The 18,046-nt window shown below is 43.9% G+C and overlaps 1 protein-coding gene across 2 annotated transcripts in view; it reads right to left on the bottom strand.

Moving 5' to 3' along the window:
• The window catches only part of LOC126455609 (uncharacterized), a 758,971-nt gene that overhangs the window by 235,381 nt on the left and 505,544 nt on the right, over positions 1–18,046 (bottom strand). The window contains exon 3 of one of the 2 annotated variants that reach the window (XM_050091370.1): positions 2,234–2,313. The exons of the other annotated variant lie outside the window; for it this stretch is intronic. The gene's annotated coding sequence lies outside the window, so the exon portion shown is untranslated. The remainder of the gene's footprint in view (positions 1–2,233; positions 2,314–18,046) is intronic. 2 annotated transcript variants of the gene reach the window in all.

Raw genomic sequence — 18,046 nt, 5'->3', positions numbered from 1 at the left:
GGGAGCAAAATAACTGATGATGGTCGAAGTAGAGAGGATATAAAATGTAGACTGGCAATGGCAAGGAAAGCGTTTCTGAAGAAGAGAAATTTGTTAACATCGAGTATAGATTCAAGTGTCAGGATATCGTTTCTGAAAGTATTTGTATGGAGTGTAGCCACGTATGGAAGTGAAACATGGACGATAAATAGTTTGGACAGGAAGAGAATAGAAGCTTTCGAAATGTGGTGCTACAGAAGAATACTGAAGATTAGATGGGTAGATCACGTAACTAATGAGGAGGTATTGAATAGAATTGGGGAGAAGAGGAGTTTGTGGCACAACTTGACAAGAAGAAGGGACCGGTTAGTAGGGCATATTCTGAGGCATCAAGGGAGGGCAGCGTGGAGGGTAAAAATCGTAGAGGGTGACCAAGAGATGAATACACTAAGCAGATTCAGAAGCATGTAGGTTGCAGTAAGTACTGGGAGATGAAGAAACTTGCACAGGATAGAGTAGCATGGAGAGCTGCATCAAACCAGTCTCAGGACTGAAGACCACAACAACAGTAATGATCGAAGTATTATATTCAAAAATATTGTTAAGGGAAATATTATGCTGAAAATTTTTTAAAATTGTATCAAAGAAAAACATACAAAAGTGAGAGTTCTACTAGGCGACACTAATTTTATACCATTTTTCCTTTCGAAATTCTGAAGCTAATTTCACTTTCTACATTTTTCAGCAGGTTTCAGACAGTGTTTGGAACACCAGTCTCTTTTTAAAACATGGCTGAAAACACTCTGACCAAGAAACGCTCTGACGCAACTTTTTCCGGGTAAATGACTTGACGCAGAATTGCCGTAGTAGTTAGGAAGATTCTTGCACCAGTGTATTTAAAGCGACGTCTCCTTATAGATAAGTTAACTAGTGCACTCGCCATACGGACTGTATAAGTGTGTGGAGCAATGAGAAGTTTACAACTTCTAGTACACTCAAACGCAGGTGGTACCTACTGGCAGCGTATACATGCGTCTGAGCGGCATGACATTCATTTTCCAGATATTGCAATCAACGTTGTACAATAGTGTTGCTCAGTGCGATATATCATTTCCCCATATCAGGATCCCACCACCACCAATCTAGTCCTGAGCGGTAATATACTACCAGATGTTTGGCGTGCAGCTAGACAGCTGGTTTCAAGACATCATTACATTTATTCATTGGCTTAAGCCAGAAAGTGGTTCTGCTTAGATGATCAGTACTGATATAAGTACTGCGGAAATTTGAACTGTTGGGGAAGAATTGTTAAAGCCTAGAAATAACCTTTATTCGTAGGAATTACGTCGTAAGCTTCACTGAGGAACTGCCCTGTCTTCACGGTGATACTGCAAACAACGATAGGGTATTGTGGTCCTAACATTTAGATTTAGTTATCTTTGAATCAGTTGCTTTGCAGAGAGAATCTTGATCGTCATTTTCAGTATTTGGTTACTTATCTTTCTTAATTTCATCGTTTCTCTTCACCTATGGACACTTGCTCATTTCTGTATTCCATAACATCCAAGAATGATGTAATTTACACTACAGGATAACAGTTTGGGCATGAAAAGTGTATAGCAACATTTAATAACATATGTTAATGCTGCGTAATTTATAGAGGAGCAAGTTCACGCCAAAGAAACGTACTATGTACCGCTACGACTAACGGTTTTAATACAACAGATCTTTTGCCAGATGTCGAGAAAAACTTATTGGTCTCCTGTCTGCAGGAACCAGTGCCAATACTTACTGCCATGGCAGCCTTCGTGATGAATGGGTTGTCATTTCTCGCTAAAACTTGGCTCGGCAGGTGCGCCTGCGAGTTCGGAGACCGTCATAAAAGTGAAGGATGGGCCAATCGGTTACTAGGGGCCATTACGCGAGATGAGCCTCTGAGAAAACTTTGGCTACAGCTTCAGAAATAAATATAAAAAGACAGAAAAAGAAGGATAAAAAAGCTCAAAAGTTGAGACTGTGTTAATGGGTACCTCATCTGAGTCGGAAAACGGGTTCAACTGAATAAGAATGCGGACGGTAATCACCCAGTGTGTTGAACAGCTAACCGCATCTATATTTCCTTAACTACCTTCAGCTGAACGATTGCATCTTTCTGGATCGATATTTAGAACTCAGCTTTCCCCAATACCATTTCACCATTGCACCACCTCGCTCAGGTATATTACACTTTTGGGCTCGCCCATTCCATACTCACCCATGACTTTGATGTAGAACGATAATTCTGAACAAGACGCTATGGGTCAACTGGTATGAACTGACTAGCATGTGGTCTTTCTGAAACAATAAAACGTGTACTCACTTGTAATGAAGATTTTGAAACGGTAGAATCTACGCAAGGCTTGAAACAAGGACTTCCAAGGTAAAGCAAAAGTTCGTCTTAGCAAACTACTGAAATGTACAAGTATGACATCAAAGGTGATGGACATTATCTCGTAAGTCAAGTTTTGTGAAACTAACATCAGAATTAATGGTCAACATATATATTCACTGTGATAGTGTAGTTCGGAAGGGAATGACAGTTTATCATTTAAAACTCATCGCCCAGCTAATTTAATTTGCATCATGATTAAGAGAAAACAACGAAACATACGTACATTCATTATCCTGAAGTTTTATTTACTTTAATTTTTCATAGTTAGTATCTGAAATCACAGTTTCTTCGTGCTCACTTGAGAAAAATTTCTGTAACAGGCTATACACTGGTAATTCCAATAGTGTGTGGATTGTTGCAGCGAATGTGTACAGTATTTCTCACATCGTTACCCACCTAAGGCAATACACTGTTCACGCAGGCATTCTTTTCCGTCTCTGACCTACTGTATGAAATGCTTCCAGCTCTTTCACTTAACTTCAATGATTACACTTGAAGGATGAAAGATCTGTGCTTGTTCCTTGATTTTATCCTCTGAATTTCTCCCATGAAAATGTTGTTTTGGACGTAATTTTGGAAGAATTTGGTGCCTCGTAAATTTATAGTATAATCTGTTTAATTCAGAACTTTGTATTTGGATTTCTGTATTAGTCTTCTTTTCTGTGACAATACTCAATTTCTAGAAACTGTCTTAATCTTCCTTTTCTGGTGTTTTTGCACGGTTAAGCCTTCACAAACACAACATAAAAGAATAGAAAATACGAATCTTGAAAAATTGTCATCTTCATGTTTATGTAACATATTTATGTATTTGTTAATCAATTATTTTTATTATCAAAAACTTAGTACGTCATTGTGATCATCCTATAAATATCGAGAGGTTTCTGCAGCTTCATACCAAAAGGTAATAATTTCTTTGTTTAATCTATGTAAACAGGCAAATGGTCTCACAGAACACTTTATTGAGACATTGGCAGATGTGGTCCTGATGTAGACTGATGTCAAACGGATGGATGGGAATACAATACTACCCCTCGTAACATTCACATACAACACAGCGAAAGGGAAACAGTAGAAGCTTAACTCTGTTCCTTCCGCTCCATGGTCGCGAGGCTGAAACTTCGCTGTATATTTCAAGTCGATGATACTTAGGATGACTACGTGGTACGCCTCATCACCACGCAGAAGCTAAACAGCTGTCTCATATACGGACACAGGACGCTCAGGAGAGAGAGCAAGAGCACTTACAACGCCAAGCATTGGCGTTTATGCACGTGGAAAGTGGGAGTATGGGAATGAATACCAAAGCCCTACTTTTGGCCGTATCGTGCCCTTCATTGGTAGCTGGATGTCACATATGAAGTAGAGGATTATGACCTCTCATCATGAAGTCAAAAATACAAAGACGTTGTCCGTGTTCTCCACATTCATCAGTACTACAGTTGTGATGGGGAGAACGTCAACGATGGCCTCTGGTTCCAGGAAAACGGAGACCCACCTGGCGATCGGAAAGTTCCAGTGGGAGGAGCTACTTCTGATCCTCGTCATAGCGAAGTGGACGCGACAAAATGGCCAGAAAGTGGCGCCCCAAAGAGGACCAGTGACAAGATCTAGACCCACAGTGCTGGTGTCGGCTCCAGTGAGAACTTCTGAAATCAAGTGTGTTGTTCCTCCATTAAAGTGAGCTTTGCCGTGAGCTGTGGTGCCTCCAGTGTTGTGTAATGGTTAGCGTTGCTGAATGCTTTGCTGTGTGTCGTCAGTTCAAACCCGAACACCAGCAGTTATTTAGCGAGCATCATTTCGGATAGCTTCTTACCCGCCAGTGTAGCCGAGAGCGCTAACGCGCTGCTTCCTGGACTCGGGTAGGCGCCGGCCCCGGATCTAATCCGCCCGGCAGATTAACGACGCGGGTCGGTGTGCCGGCCAGCCTGGATGTGGTTTTTAGGCGGTTTTCCACATCCCGCTAGGTGAATATCGGGCTGGTCCCCACATTCCGCCTCAGTTACACGCGTCGCAGACATTTGTAACACATCCGCACTATTTCAAGATTTACACTAGATGCAGACAGTTGGGGTACACTGATTCCGTCCTGGGGGGGGGGGGGGGGGGTACGGGTTGGTGGCAGGAAGGGCATCCGGCCATCCCTACAACTAACATTGCCAACTATGTTGTAACCACGCCGACCCTGCGATCGCTGTGGGACTATGGCGTAAGCGAAAGAATTTCTGATAGGTTCTTGGAATTTCTTGTATTTTTACTATATGTATATCCTGGAATATTCGATGTTGGCATAAATACCAGCAGACTCTGTCACGCGTTCAGCTATGCTCCAATCTATATGCGCACTGGTGTTCATAATAACGTGTACTTCTTTGATGATCCTGCTTTCGGGTTTGGTCTTAATGCTGGTTATGACGTGACATTTATGGAGAAGATACTGGGTACATGAAAACATAAACATCAGTATGGCTACAATTAGGTGTTGTAAGAGTCGTCGCCTGGACAAACAGGAACCGTAATACAAGCAGTACAACGTTCCCTTTGGTCATATATTCAGGAGACCAATGGGTTCCAAAACGGCTGTTAAGTCAGATGCACATCAGGCATCCAACAGTATTTACCAGAGACTAAATGGCTGAAAGGATTCGACCGAGTCGCCAAATATAACACGTGGGGAACACCATATGTTTAGCAGTGGTTCGAGAAGAACGAAGAGATCAACAGCTGATATAAATTCCAGGCAAAAGTGAAGAAAACGTTTGGCGAAAATCACTAGTTCTCTCGTATAGTGGAATAAAAACTGAAGAACAAGGTCCAGTGTCGTGGGGAAACGACACAGTCCTGGATACAGAACTTTCTGGCCCTAAGCCGCATTATGAATCCGAAGATGACAGAACGTGATGAATGTAGCGTGAAAACGTCATGCATACTCCAGCTGTGTGTAAGTACTATAGTACTTTCTTAGGAACTTTCATCTTTTTCAGTTAGATCTGTTTAGTCATCATCCTATTATTTGTTTTTTTATTTCGACAGTGATCTTCTACATTGAACAATGTAGCATGTAATTGAATTTAAACTATCTGAAGATAGGCGCAGTCCCAAAAGCGGTCATGCATTAAATAAAATCGGCTTCTATTGTGACTGGTAGTGGTTTTAATTCTACGTCTTAGATATGCATTTGACAGGCCAGTTGTGGGCACTAAATTTGAAGAAGCGAACGTGTGACTGTAGTGTGCCAATGCTGTTGTGACACAAATCGCAATAGAATGTCTCTAAGCCAGTTGTTGAACACATTCTCTAGAATATTTTGAGAAAGAGAAACGTGTGCGCCAAGTTTGTCCCACACACCTTGTCTCCCAAACAAAAACAACAACGCGTGGATGCCTGTTGCGACTTGACTGAAATGACGAAACGCGGACAGTTCTTTTCTGGGAAAACTCGTCACAGGAGACTAGAATTGGTGTTATCAATACGAATCTACCACAAAATGACAAAGTGCAGAAACTCGCATGAAAATTCAACGATTTGACCACTTCACCGACATTCAGGCCAATGTGACGCGCGAGTTGAACGACATCCCTAAAAAGGACTTCTCTGACAGTTTAACATGGTTGTATGAAAGTTCTGTGTACCGCACTCAAATGGGAGAAGAATATGTGGAACATCTGAAGTATTAAATCCACTGCCTCAGCGTTTCCCCATTTTTAGGGTTCCGTGCCGCAATTACTAAAAACGGCCGTCTGTTCAGAACCCACTTTCTGAGAAATCAAGTTGAAATTTATGTCACATACTATGATCTACGGCCCCTTGGTGGTGTAAGAAACTGAGGCTTCGAAGTCATCACAATCAAAATGTACGGCGATACATGTCACGTATTCTGCTAATCGCAAACTCACTCATCAAAACCAGCGGGGTACTTGCCGTTAGCCTAGGACCATGAAATTTGGCAAGAAACGAGGTTTCACGGTACAGCTACAGAAAAAAACCTGAAAATTGTTAATTTGTAATGATATCAAACGAAAAGAATCTTTTGTAATTCGTTTTCTGACTGTTTGTCCGTCGTTCTGTTAACTTTCCTTTTGTTCAGGATCAGGTAGACGTATCAAGTTGGAATTTACGTCACATACTTAGATCCACGGTTCCTTGATTCTGTAAAAAAGTTAAGCTTCTAAGTCAATGAAGCCAGAAGATACGGTAATTTTTATCACTTAATTTGATACTCGCAAACTCACTCATCAAAACCTGTGGGGTACTTCCCGCTGGCCTAGAACAATAAAATTTGGCAAAAAGGAAGGTTTGACAATACAACTAAAGGGAAAATAGTCATATAATTGTAAATTTGTGATTATATCATACGAAGAAAGTATATAAAGTTAATACATTCTCGAACGTGTCGGAATTCAGAGTGCCTATGTGTCGATACCAGGCAAAAGGCGTCGAGATTCTCGATTCCCAAAGTTAATGAACTATCCATGTACATAACAGGGCCGTTGCTACTACGTGTTTGGCCACCCTTGACGAGAACTGAAAAATGGCGCCCCCTCTCTCTCTTGCTACTATCCACCCCCCGCCCCACTAGCACCAACATACAAGGACACAACAATGCGAATCTCCTATTGTAGTTTCAATCATTAATCTAAGGCGACGAGTTGTCCAAATTTTCTGGGGACGGTTCTCAGTTCAACTGACACTATTCAATTGATCTGCAGACACAAAAGCAAAAAGAGGAATTGATGGAGGTATGATCACATGATCACAGACCAGCACACGAGCTCCCCACTCCAGCATGTGACGTAGATGAATCAAAGTCATGTTTGTTTCCGTTTTGTACTCATTAGTGGCTGTTTTCGTTCTGAGGTAGGTAGAGGCAATGTGTCTACGTTCGTCAAAGTGAGTAAAGACTTATTAAGTAACTGTTCCTTTAGCTTTTGAACACCGCACTATGTTTTACCTTTTCTTCTTTTTCATACTTTTTCCCCTCATTTCATCAGTTTTTCCGCTACCTGATTTGAAAAAGAATCTGAAAAATTTTGCCGCCCTAGGTGGCCGCCTAGTCTTGACTAGTGTTAGAAACGGCCCAGATACATAATTAAGTTTTCACGGAACCCTCAGTTTGCGAGTCCTATTGGCACCTGGCCAGTCCCGAAACTTTTTGGTTGACGGAGTGTATTGCTAAAGGTGCACACTCTGCTTTTTCCCATCCGTCCGCTAAAATTCGAGAAAACGCACTCAGGAAGACAACTTTTGTCCACACAGAAGAAAATCCGGTAGCGTAAAATTAGCATTTATGTGAGAGTTTTTTTTCCGAATGCTGCGAGCAGAGACCAGGGGAGGCGCCGTGCCGGCTGGTGGAAACGTCTCGCCTTGCCGCCGCTCTGCGTGTAGGTGCAGGGCTGTTAACGGCGGCGCGTGGTGATAGCGTTAGCGCGGCACGCCCTGGGAGGGGGTTCCCCGCGAGCAGCCGGCAGCCACTCAGACGCCGCCATTTGCCTGCACAGCTGGCTGTTCCCGGCTTCCGGGGCAGCGGCGGTAATCCGCCTCTCGCTCGCCGCCGCACCCGCCTCCGCCTGCGGCCCGCCCCTTCCGGCCCCGCGGCATTAGCACGGCGCTTCCTCTCCTGTCCGTCGCTCCCGGGGCGCTTTTAACGGCGCGTCGGCAGACGCTCTCACTGCTGTACCCGGACCGGCGCCGGGCGTGTCGCGGCGCGGTCTGGAATCGTTAACGCCTCCCCACGCCCCCCCCCCCCATCCGCGCTTCTCCTGCCACACTTAACGAAGCGGCACCCTTCTGCCGCTGGCCCCGTTACACCGCGTGGATTTCTCGGCCGGTCGTTCCGCCTTAAAAGGCTCCGCACCCCACCGCAACAGTGTACTGCCAACACGACTACAGCGAGTGCCTAAAGTACTCCAGCTTCCGATCTCTACTGTTTTTGGCGCACGAAGTCGAGATCTTGCCATCGCGGCATTCGCTTCCTATGACACTTAACGCTTCAAAAAAACGAAACGCGTCTATCATACAGAGCTTTTACAAATTTGTGGAAAATCATGGTTTGCACACAGCTGTATTCTCTTTTAATTACCAGTTTCGCTCGTAAACGTATCATCCTCAGTAACCAGGTGGTTATACACTGAAGCCCAAAGTAACTGATATAGGCATACTTATTCAAATGCAGAGATATGTAAACAGCCAGAATACGGCGCTGCCGTTGGCAACGCCTATATATGACAACAAGTGTCCGGCGCTGTTGTTAGATCGGTTACTGCTGCCACAATGGCAGGTTATCAAGATTTAAGTGAGATTGAACGTGGTGTTATAGTCGGCGCACGAGCGATGAAACAACGCGATGACGTGAGGATTTGCCCATGCGACCATTTTGCGAATGTACCATGAAACGTCCCCTTACAAAAATTAATTAATTACTGTGCTGACAAACCCCTTACGTTATTTGATTTTCAAACAGCTGAGCAGAACTGAACATACTCAGACATTTCGCTCTTTACCTATTCTGATCAACACTCAACTGACACACAATATTTGTAGCGCAACGCAGTCTGACTTTCAATAATCCCTACAAAAGAATGGCTCTGACTAACATTAGCCTATACATTTCACAAATCACTTGCCTCATGAAAATCTTCGTTACTCGAACTACTGCAATACAGCGAGCGCCACTACTGCCAGCTAAATAAAAGATTCAGGCCACTGAAGGCACTAACCACTTATAGGCATAGTTAGCAAATCAAAGATTTTGTTGGAGAACAAACAATGTATTTACCTTAATAGTGTTCAAAGGTGATAATATATATATCACTCCATGATATCCAATATTACAAATTTACTCTTTCTGATGGACACACGTGCAGTCGTCCGCTCTCAAAATTCCGCCATCTCTCTCCCCTCATCCACCACTGCTGGCGGCTCACCTCCAACTGCGCAACGCTACGCGCTGTTAACAGCCAACTGCCCAACACTACAATAGCCAACAACAATGCAAACCAGCCACAGACTGCAAGCAGCACAGCCAGTGATTTTCGTACAGAGCGCTACGTGGCGGTGGCGTTAGCAATATATGAACCTAAACAGCCTACTTACAACCATGAATATCAGGAATCCAATATTGTGGTATATTCAATGCCCACACAGTGGCGCCTGCAGCTGCGTGGCCGCGGTCTTTACGTCATACAGCCAACGGCCGGAACGCCCCGCTTATTCGCATCTCTGCACAGCTGTACAGCGCAGGCGCGGGCCTTACACACTGAGTGCCTCCGCACTGTCATGGCAACCTCGGCCGGAGTCCTCCCGAGAGACAGTTACGTGAGGCCGCGCCGCCAATCATAACACGACACGACAAGCGGACTCGGTTACGGTGGGCTTATTCCTCCGCCACTCGCCCTATATAGCCGCATACGCCGCCACGCCTGGCAGTCTCGTGTTGGGCTACCTACTGGCTACGTCGACGTCGCACCCAGGAACGACGCTACACTGTGCTACGACTGTTTACTATACCGGACTTGGACTCTGCAGCCCAGTCGCTGCTCTTGATCAACCACCAAGCTGTGTTAGTATTGTGGAACTGTTGGCAACAAACAGAATTTGGAACTCACGCCAATCGCTATTTGTTGTTTCTTCAATTACGGATACAACCAATATAGCATCAAATCTCAGACATCCCTGCGGCCGGAAAAAGATCCTGCCAAGAACGGGACCAACGACGACTCAAGAGAATCGTTCAACGTGACAGAAGTGCAACCCTTGAGCAAATTGCTGGAGATTTCAATGCTGGCCATGACCTAGTGTCAGTGGGCGAACCATTCAGCGAAAAGTTGTCGATAAGGGCTTTCGGTACCGACACCACACTCGAGTACCCTTGATGACTGCACGAAAAAAAGCTTTTCGCCTCGCCTGCGCTCGTCAACGTGGACATTGCGCTGTTGATAACTGGAAACTTGTTGCCTGGTCCGACGATTCTCGTTTCAAATTGTATCAAACCGATGGACGTGTTCGGGTATGGAGGCAACTTCATGAATCGATGGACCCTGCTTGTCCGCACGGGAGTGTTGAAGCTGGCAGAGGCTGTGTAATGGTGTGGGGCATGTGCAGTTGTAGTGATATGGGACCCCTGATACGTCTAGATACGACTCAGTCAGGTGACACGTACGTAAACACCCTATCTGATCGCTTAATCCATTTATGTCCGTTGTACATTCCGACAATTCCAGCAGGACAATGGGACCCCACAGGTCAAGAATTGCTGCAGAGGGGCTCCAGGAACTCTCTTCTGAGTTTAAGCGCTTCCACGGACCACCAAACATTATTGAATGTATCTGGAAGACCTCGCGAAGTTCTGTTCATAAGAGACCTCCATCCCCTCCTACCCTTACGGATTTATGCAAAATTCGTGGAGTCAGCTCCCCCCAGCACTACTTCCAACATTAGTCGAGTCCTTGTCATGTCGTGTTTGCGGCATTACCGCGTGCTCGCGGGGCTGCTACACAATATTAGCCAGGTGTACCAGTTACTTTGGCTCTTCAGTGTAATTAAAATGCAGCTACTCACACAGATCTTGTGTGGGCAGTGTTTATTGCATCGTGACGAAACCTGGTAGATGTTCTAATGCGAAACCTATTCACGATGGAAACAAAATGTTAGTCCCAGTGTAAGTAGCGTGAATAAAAGGACGCTATGTGCAAGAAGCATGAAGCGCCCTTTGAATGTATCCTGATAGCTAAAAGAGCCACGCGCACTTTGAATAAGAAAATGCTACTTGACACTAAATCAATATAAAAGATAGGGTCGCCACCAACTCTAGCCACACGACAAAGAAGAAGTAGCACTGAGTCGGAAAATTACTTAATTTATTAATAAGACAAACTCACAAAAGAACATTCATTGTAAAGTCATTGATAAAGAATGGGATGTAGTTATTAATATGATCCAGGCATTCTTCCCGTGAATCAAATATTGAGTAAAGTAAATAGGTCGTGAACACCATGCGTAAGTGCAGCCTGCAGCAAGATTCGTGAAAACACGATCTATTCCAGAGCATTTGTTTCAGATAAAAAAAGGGACACTAATCACTACACCTGTGCACATGGAAACGCTATAGGTGGGCCAACAAGGAAAACTACAAGGTAAATGGCGAAGGTAACGGCGACGTAACATCGGTACACAAGATAAGATTGAAGGCAAAATTATTTATTCCTTAAAACATTGATGTAGTGCATCTATAGACTGCTGTTGCATGCTAACTATGTACAATTGCTTGTGAAATACTATACGTTTCATAACAGACTCGCGTGCCCACTCGGTCCGCGGAGACAATTTCTATGGACCGTGGCCAAATTTTAATCACATGAGACAAAGAAAATTCACAAATACACAAAAATTACCAAGATCCGAAAAAGATTAGAAGCATACACACACAGTTGTAGGCACATAAACACTCACACTGAACCGAGGGCACTTCAACATATGCAACTCCCTTGTGCTGCGTTCCTCTCACGGATCAAAGTCAAGACTGCATTGGGAATCAAACTGAAAGTCTACAAAAGCCTTGCATTCCCTGCTGCAACCCAGCAAGTAAATCTTTATAAGACGAAATTCGAGACCAAAAGCTAAAAGCTCCCCTCTCTATGTGACAACGCGCCACGCGGTCAGTCCAACTCACCCTTCTTCAACTGGAGCACAGCTGTGTACGCTTCCCGTACCGGCGGCAGACTGCCTCCCGCTTCTCCAGCCTCTTCCACGCTCCGCGTGGACCGGAAAACCCCAGGATGCCATTTCGGCCACCAACCTAACGCAGGTGGATTTCTCCCAAGTAGCGGAAACCTCTTTGCCGACTTGACCACTACGAGAGTTGGCAATGAAAGGTGGCTACAGGACCCTTTCACCAGTTTTGACCAGCAGGTGCATATGTGCAAACGCAAGGAAGACGTATAGAAATGTTTCCTTACGTAATGACTTGGGAATGGGACGTGAGCAGGAAAGGTCAAACAAGTGAGCAACGCGTAATGTAGTTTTTATTATTAACTGCCGCTTACACAATATGTTCAATACAAGCAATGGAGTCGTCGAAGAGATGCTGCACCTGTGAAACGACGGGATCAACAACTGACCGTTGCGCTTCTGGTGGAATCCGGGCAACGTGCTGGCCTTCAGATCAGATGTAAAGTGTATGTGGGAAACGATCAGGTGATCCTGTAAGCAATGCATCGTAAACCTTTGAATGAAAAAGGTTCGTGGAAGACTACATTAAGCATATCTCAGTTGGACGACTGACATGAGATATTGTCCATTCTTGCATCAAAACATTGATTTCCACACAACTGTGCTCTTCCAAAGCAGGAATCAGTTGTTGTACACGGAGGTTTCAATAACATTAAGGCGTTACGGTGCACCTGGCAGGCTCTCTGGGTGTATTGTCTTCAAAGATGAACGGACCGAGAAACAACGCGCCCGTGGAGCCGCACCACGTAGTCACATGCGGCGAGTGCTGTGGCTCTTCGTGCAGAAGATGCTGTTGAACAGTGACCCAAGTTTGGCGGCTCAGTATGTACAGGGATATGCGTATGTCGTCCTCCATGGAAATGGCGCATTGCGCGTTGTGTCACATATTGTTCCAGCAAGGTTTCTTTTGCTGCTATAGATTGAGAAATTTGGCTCAATAAGTACGATACTGGACTTGTATTCTGAATGCGTTGGTCATTTGGATATTGTAACGTCCCGATTTTGTCACCTCCAGAAAGCATCGAGAAATGATGGTATGAAGAATGGTAATGTTTCGAATTGTTTCTGCATATTTGTAATTATCTCTGTTGTAGTATGGTAAAGTTCGTAAATGGTGACCAGTCCAAAGCAAAAGCAGGTGTCACAATGCCCCAAGGCACCTATACGCAGCAATGAAAAAGCTGGTCGAGATGACTGATGGAAAACGCAGAAATGAGCTCACTCGGTGACTCACAAAGAATAATCTAAGATGCAATGAGGAAATATAATGCGTACTAACCAGTACGTGTATTGATAAAAGGACATTCGATAATGCTAGCTGAGAGGGAGAGAGAGAGAACCATGCTTTTTGTTTGCTAGGCGATAACTCGCGCGTCTAGATACATTTTTTGTTTTGAGAAAAATTGGAAAAATATAAAGTAAAACGTACACTGTACCACAAGTGTATTAAATGTGTGAATGCACTGTATAAGTTATTTTAAACTAAACTTTTTTTCTACCTATTTGTTGGGTAGTACCTAAGAGACTTTTATATTTAAATGTGTGTGCATTGAAAGAGTCTGATCAACAAAGCTGAGTTATTAAAGGAAAAGACTGATACCATTAAGATCACTATTATGAATTACAAGTACATAGCGATACCATCAGTACTCACCTGATTCTATTGCAGAGGAAAAATTGTGTCAACAACAATAATATTTCTGTCACCACGCAAAATTTTTCTCAGACTAATATTTATCTTTAACTGTCTTTTCGTATTACACATGCATTCAGTTGAGGCTCAGTGGTTTTAAATTAACAAATTAATTTCAAGCAACAGCAACTGTTAGGAAGCAGCATTGCTAGTATCGAACAGCGGTATAAATGTTGGCAAGAATAATGTCTTACGCTACTCCTAATAAAGGAGACGATGAAAAAGTTTTTGTTCGCAGGTCGTAGAATTTAGAATCGGTATGCCACTCTGGCGAAATCACTTTGAGCGTTGAGGCAATCGCCCCACCGACGCTCCATGTTCAAGATACCCATTTGGTAAAACACCGTATTCTGCTGCTTGCAGAAGTCCGTAACAGCCTGCTGTACATTCTCCACATTTCAAGGCCTCTTTTAGGGGACCGAAGGCGCAATAGTCTCGTGCGGAGAGACCAGGACTATAGGCGCGTGATCGAGTGTATCCCAGTTGAGTTGACGAAACTTCTGAGTTATATCTGCGATATGGGGACGTGCGTTATCATGGAGCAGCAGCACGAAACTTGTCGCACCATTCTACAACGGTGGTTTTCGGCAGTCAAGGTGCCCAATAAAACATTTCTCATTCTCCTATGGATGTGTACGGGTGTCTGTTGTCCATCAGCAGCCAAGAAAAGAATAACAGCACGTTGGTCGTTTGGACTCATTTGGTAATACCGTCACCATAGTTAACTATTCCTTATTTACCCCACGAAAGACACTAATGCCACTCTGATCTCTGGTCTACATATCGCCGTACATATATAAACGTCGGAGTTGCGCTACATTGCATATACGCTGAAGCAACGCCCTCAAACGGAAAATTTTTTGATCGCCTGTTGTACCTACAACAGGTCGACGTGCTAATGAAATAACGTGATTAATTTTGCTACGTCAGTAATGCAACCAGTGATTAATCGGCTTCTATTCCCGTCTTGGGCAGAAGGGGTAAAAGAGGAATGCTATACCGATAACGATGCTGTTACTCACAGCTACATTCGTTGTCGACTTTAGTCCATTTTCCTAGAGGTTCAAGCGTATTGGGTTACGTTGCTCGATTTAAAGGAGGTGTAGGACTCAGCAATACACCGATTGATTTTCCTAAACCTATTGAAGACAATGCTGGGTTGGTAGCTTTGGCTGGACCAGAACCGATTTCCTTTTCTATCCAACAAACCACGTACTCTGCCTTGATTACGATCCAGTCGGTGGGACGTTGAGACGATTGAGTTCTGTATACAGGGTTATTCTAAATGATGGACCCATTTTCAAAAATTCGTGTGTATCCAAACACAAATCCTGAATAAACAAGCTTTATACCAATGAAAAGAGGAACTTTCAAAGTTTTTGGTGGGCGGCGGCGGGCGGGCGGTGATGGTTTCAGAAGCGCCCCGTAGAGTTCGTGTGGCAATAGGGCCGTCATTCCGTTTCAACACTCTGAACTATCTGCGGAACTGGATCACTGCTGCCGTGCACTCAGTAACAGCAGATTCGCTTTCGCGTGTGTGGGACGAGTTTGGCTACAGCGTCGATGTTTGTTGTGCAACCAACGGTGGCAACATTGAACATTTATAACATTTATCACGTTTTAATTATTAATAATTATTAAAAACTAGTTAATTGCAAATTGTTGCAAATTATTACATTTATTAAATTGATATCAAACATTATGAGAAACTTCGAAACTTCCCCTTTTCATTGGTATAAAGCTTGTTCATTTTGGATTTGTACTTGAATGCACACGAAGTTTTGAAAATGGATCCATCATTTAGAAAAGCCCTATATTTTTGCTGCCAATCTCTCTACTACACAAACGGTAATTCTCTGGTATCCTAACGATTTCCTGGGAAATACTAAGTACTCATATTATCTGTGAATGAGACTACTTACAAAAATACTTGTGTAGTTTACAGAGAAATACTTAGGTGCAATTAATTTCACGGGCTTTCATTATGGTCCGGTAATTGGGAAGTCCTATTACTAGAAATCATTCGGGCATTTTCTTGAAATTGTTTGGTAAAACAATATACTATAAAATGTCCTGGTTCGGGTAAAAAAGTCACAACCTTCTTGATATGGTTAACTTTCATTCCCTTCACATGCTCAGTCGCACTGAATTACAATTCGTGGTACGTTAAACTATTGTCTCTTGTTCAATTCACCTCGGTAAATTATAGTTCTGCAGTAGACGGACATAAAGTGTTTCTATATCGAATAGACGTAGTTTTTCTGGAGGGCTGTCCTAAGCTGCTTCTTGGCGCTAATAGGATCTAACTCGTAGGGATGCCTCCTAAAATCGTTTACTACCGTATCGTGTTTACAAACAGTCTTGAACGATTTCATCAATGTGCTTGGATAGGAAACATCGGTGGATGCAGCTTAAACAGTTCATGTTGACAATCATAAACTTGGCAAGGAAGCAGATGCCCTTCCTAGTCAGCTTAAGAATCCCCATCTGGTCAAACACAAGCCTTAGATAGTTTCGTTAATTAAAACGACCTATGCGATAAACCACTTTTGAGCAAAAAGAAAAATATTTGATCTACACACATCAAAAAAAGTCTTGCACAACTCCGGTACCCAGAACTCCTGAAGATTGACTGTGGATATTGTATCACAGATACAGTCCCTTTGAGTGTTCAGAGATGTCACTAAACCCGCCCAAAGATGTAAACAACCGTGCATGAGCAGCGCTTACTAGAAGATGGAGTCCGCCAGCCGGTAAGTTCTAGTCGAAGGAGCTACATGGTTCGTGTTGTCTGTAGTTAACCATGACTAGACGGTCAATAACGTGGTTCTATCGCGTCCGCATTGTTACTTTGTGCCAGCAAGCGCTCTCAACAAGGGAAGTGTCCAGGCGTTTCGGAGTAAATCAAAGCTATGTTGTTCGGGCATGGGGAGATACAGAGAGACTGGAACTGTCGATGTCCCGACTCGCTCAGGCCGCCCAAGGGCTACTATTGCAGTGGATGACCACTACCTACGAATTATAGCTCGGAGGAACCCTCACAGCAACGCCACCATGTTGAATAACACTTTTAGTGCAGCCACAGGATGTCGTGTTACGATGCAAACTGTCCGCAGTAGGCTCCATGATTGGCATCACGTTAACTTCAGCGATGAGTGTCGCATATGTCTTCAACCAGACAATCGTCAGAGACGTGTTTGAAGGCAACCCGGTCAGGCTGATCGCCCTAGACACACTGTCAAGCGTGTGCTGCAAGGTGGAGGTTCCCTGCTGTCTTAGGGTGTCATTATGTGGGGCCGACGTACGCAACTGGTGGTCATGGAAGGCGCCGTAACGGCTGTACGATACGTGAATGCCATCCTCCGACCGATAGTGCAACCATATCGGCAGCATATTGGCGAGACATTCGTCTTAATTCGCACCCACATCGTGCACATCTTGTGAATGAGCACCTTCAGGATAACGACATCGCTCGACTAGAGTGGCCAGCATGTCCTCCAGACATGAACCCTATCGTACACGCCTAGGATAGATTGAAAAGGGCTGATTATGGACGATGTGACCCATCAACCACTCTGAGGTCTCTACGCCGAATCGCTGTTGAGGAGTGGGACAATCTGGACCAACATTGCCTCGATGAACTTGTGGATAATATGTCACGAAGAATACAGGCATGCAGCAATGCAAGAGGACGTGCTACTGGGTATTAGAGATACCGGCGTGTACAGCAATGTAGACCACCACCTCTGAAGGTCTCGCTGTATGGCGGTACAACATGCAATGTGTGGTTTACACGAACACTAAAAATGCAGGAAATGATGTTTATGTTCCTCTCTATTCCAATTTTATGTACAGGTCCGGAACTCTCGGGAAAGAGGTGATGCAAAACTTTTACGTATGTGTGCAAATAGAGCTGCTCTTAAATATTATTCCCGTTGACAAAACAATAGCTACTGGTCAACTGACACCAACGAAGACATCAAATGTAGAAATTCTTTTTATATCTGGCACTACTTTATTGTTATTATTGTCATTATTATTATTATTAGTAGTAGTAGCAGTATAACTGTTATCGCCATTAGTCGCAGCAGCTTCAGTAGTACAAGCTTTGCCAATATTAACTTCACTAGTTGATAGTGTTATTTACTCACATTGCCACTTCAGACGCTCGTACCATTTGAATACTATTTGTCGTATTAAAATTGTTATTCCTCAGG

The sequence above is a fragment of the Schistocerca serialis genome, chromosome 2, assembly GCF_023864345.2.
Source record: "Schistocerca serialis cubense isolate TAMUIC-IGC-003099 chromosome 2, iqSchSeri2.2, whole genome shotgun sequence".
Classification (NCBI taxonomy): Eukaryota; Metazoa; Arthropoda; class Insecta; order Orthoptera; family Acrididae; genus Schistocerca; species Schistocerca serialis.
Note: the sequence above shows the minus strand (reverse complement) of the source record. Positions and strands in the feature narration are given on the sequence as shown.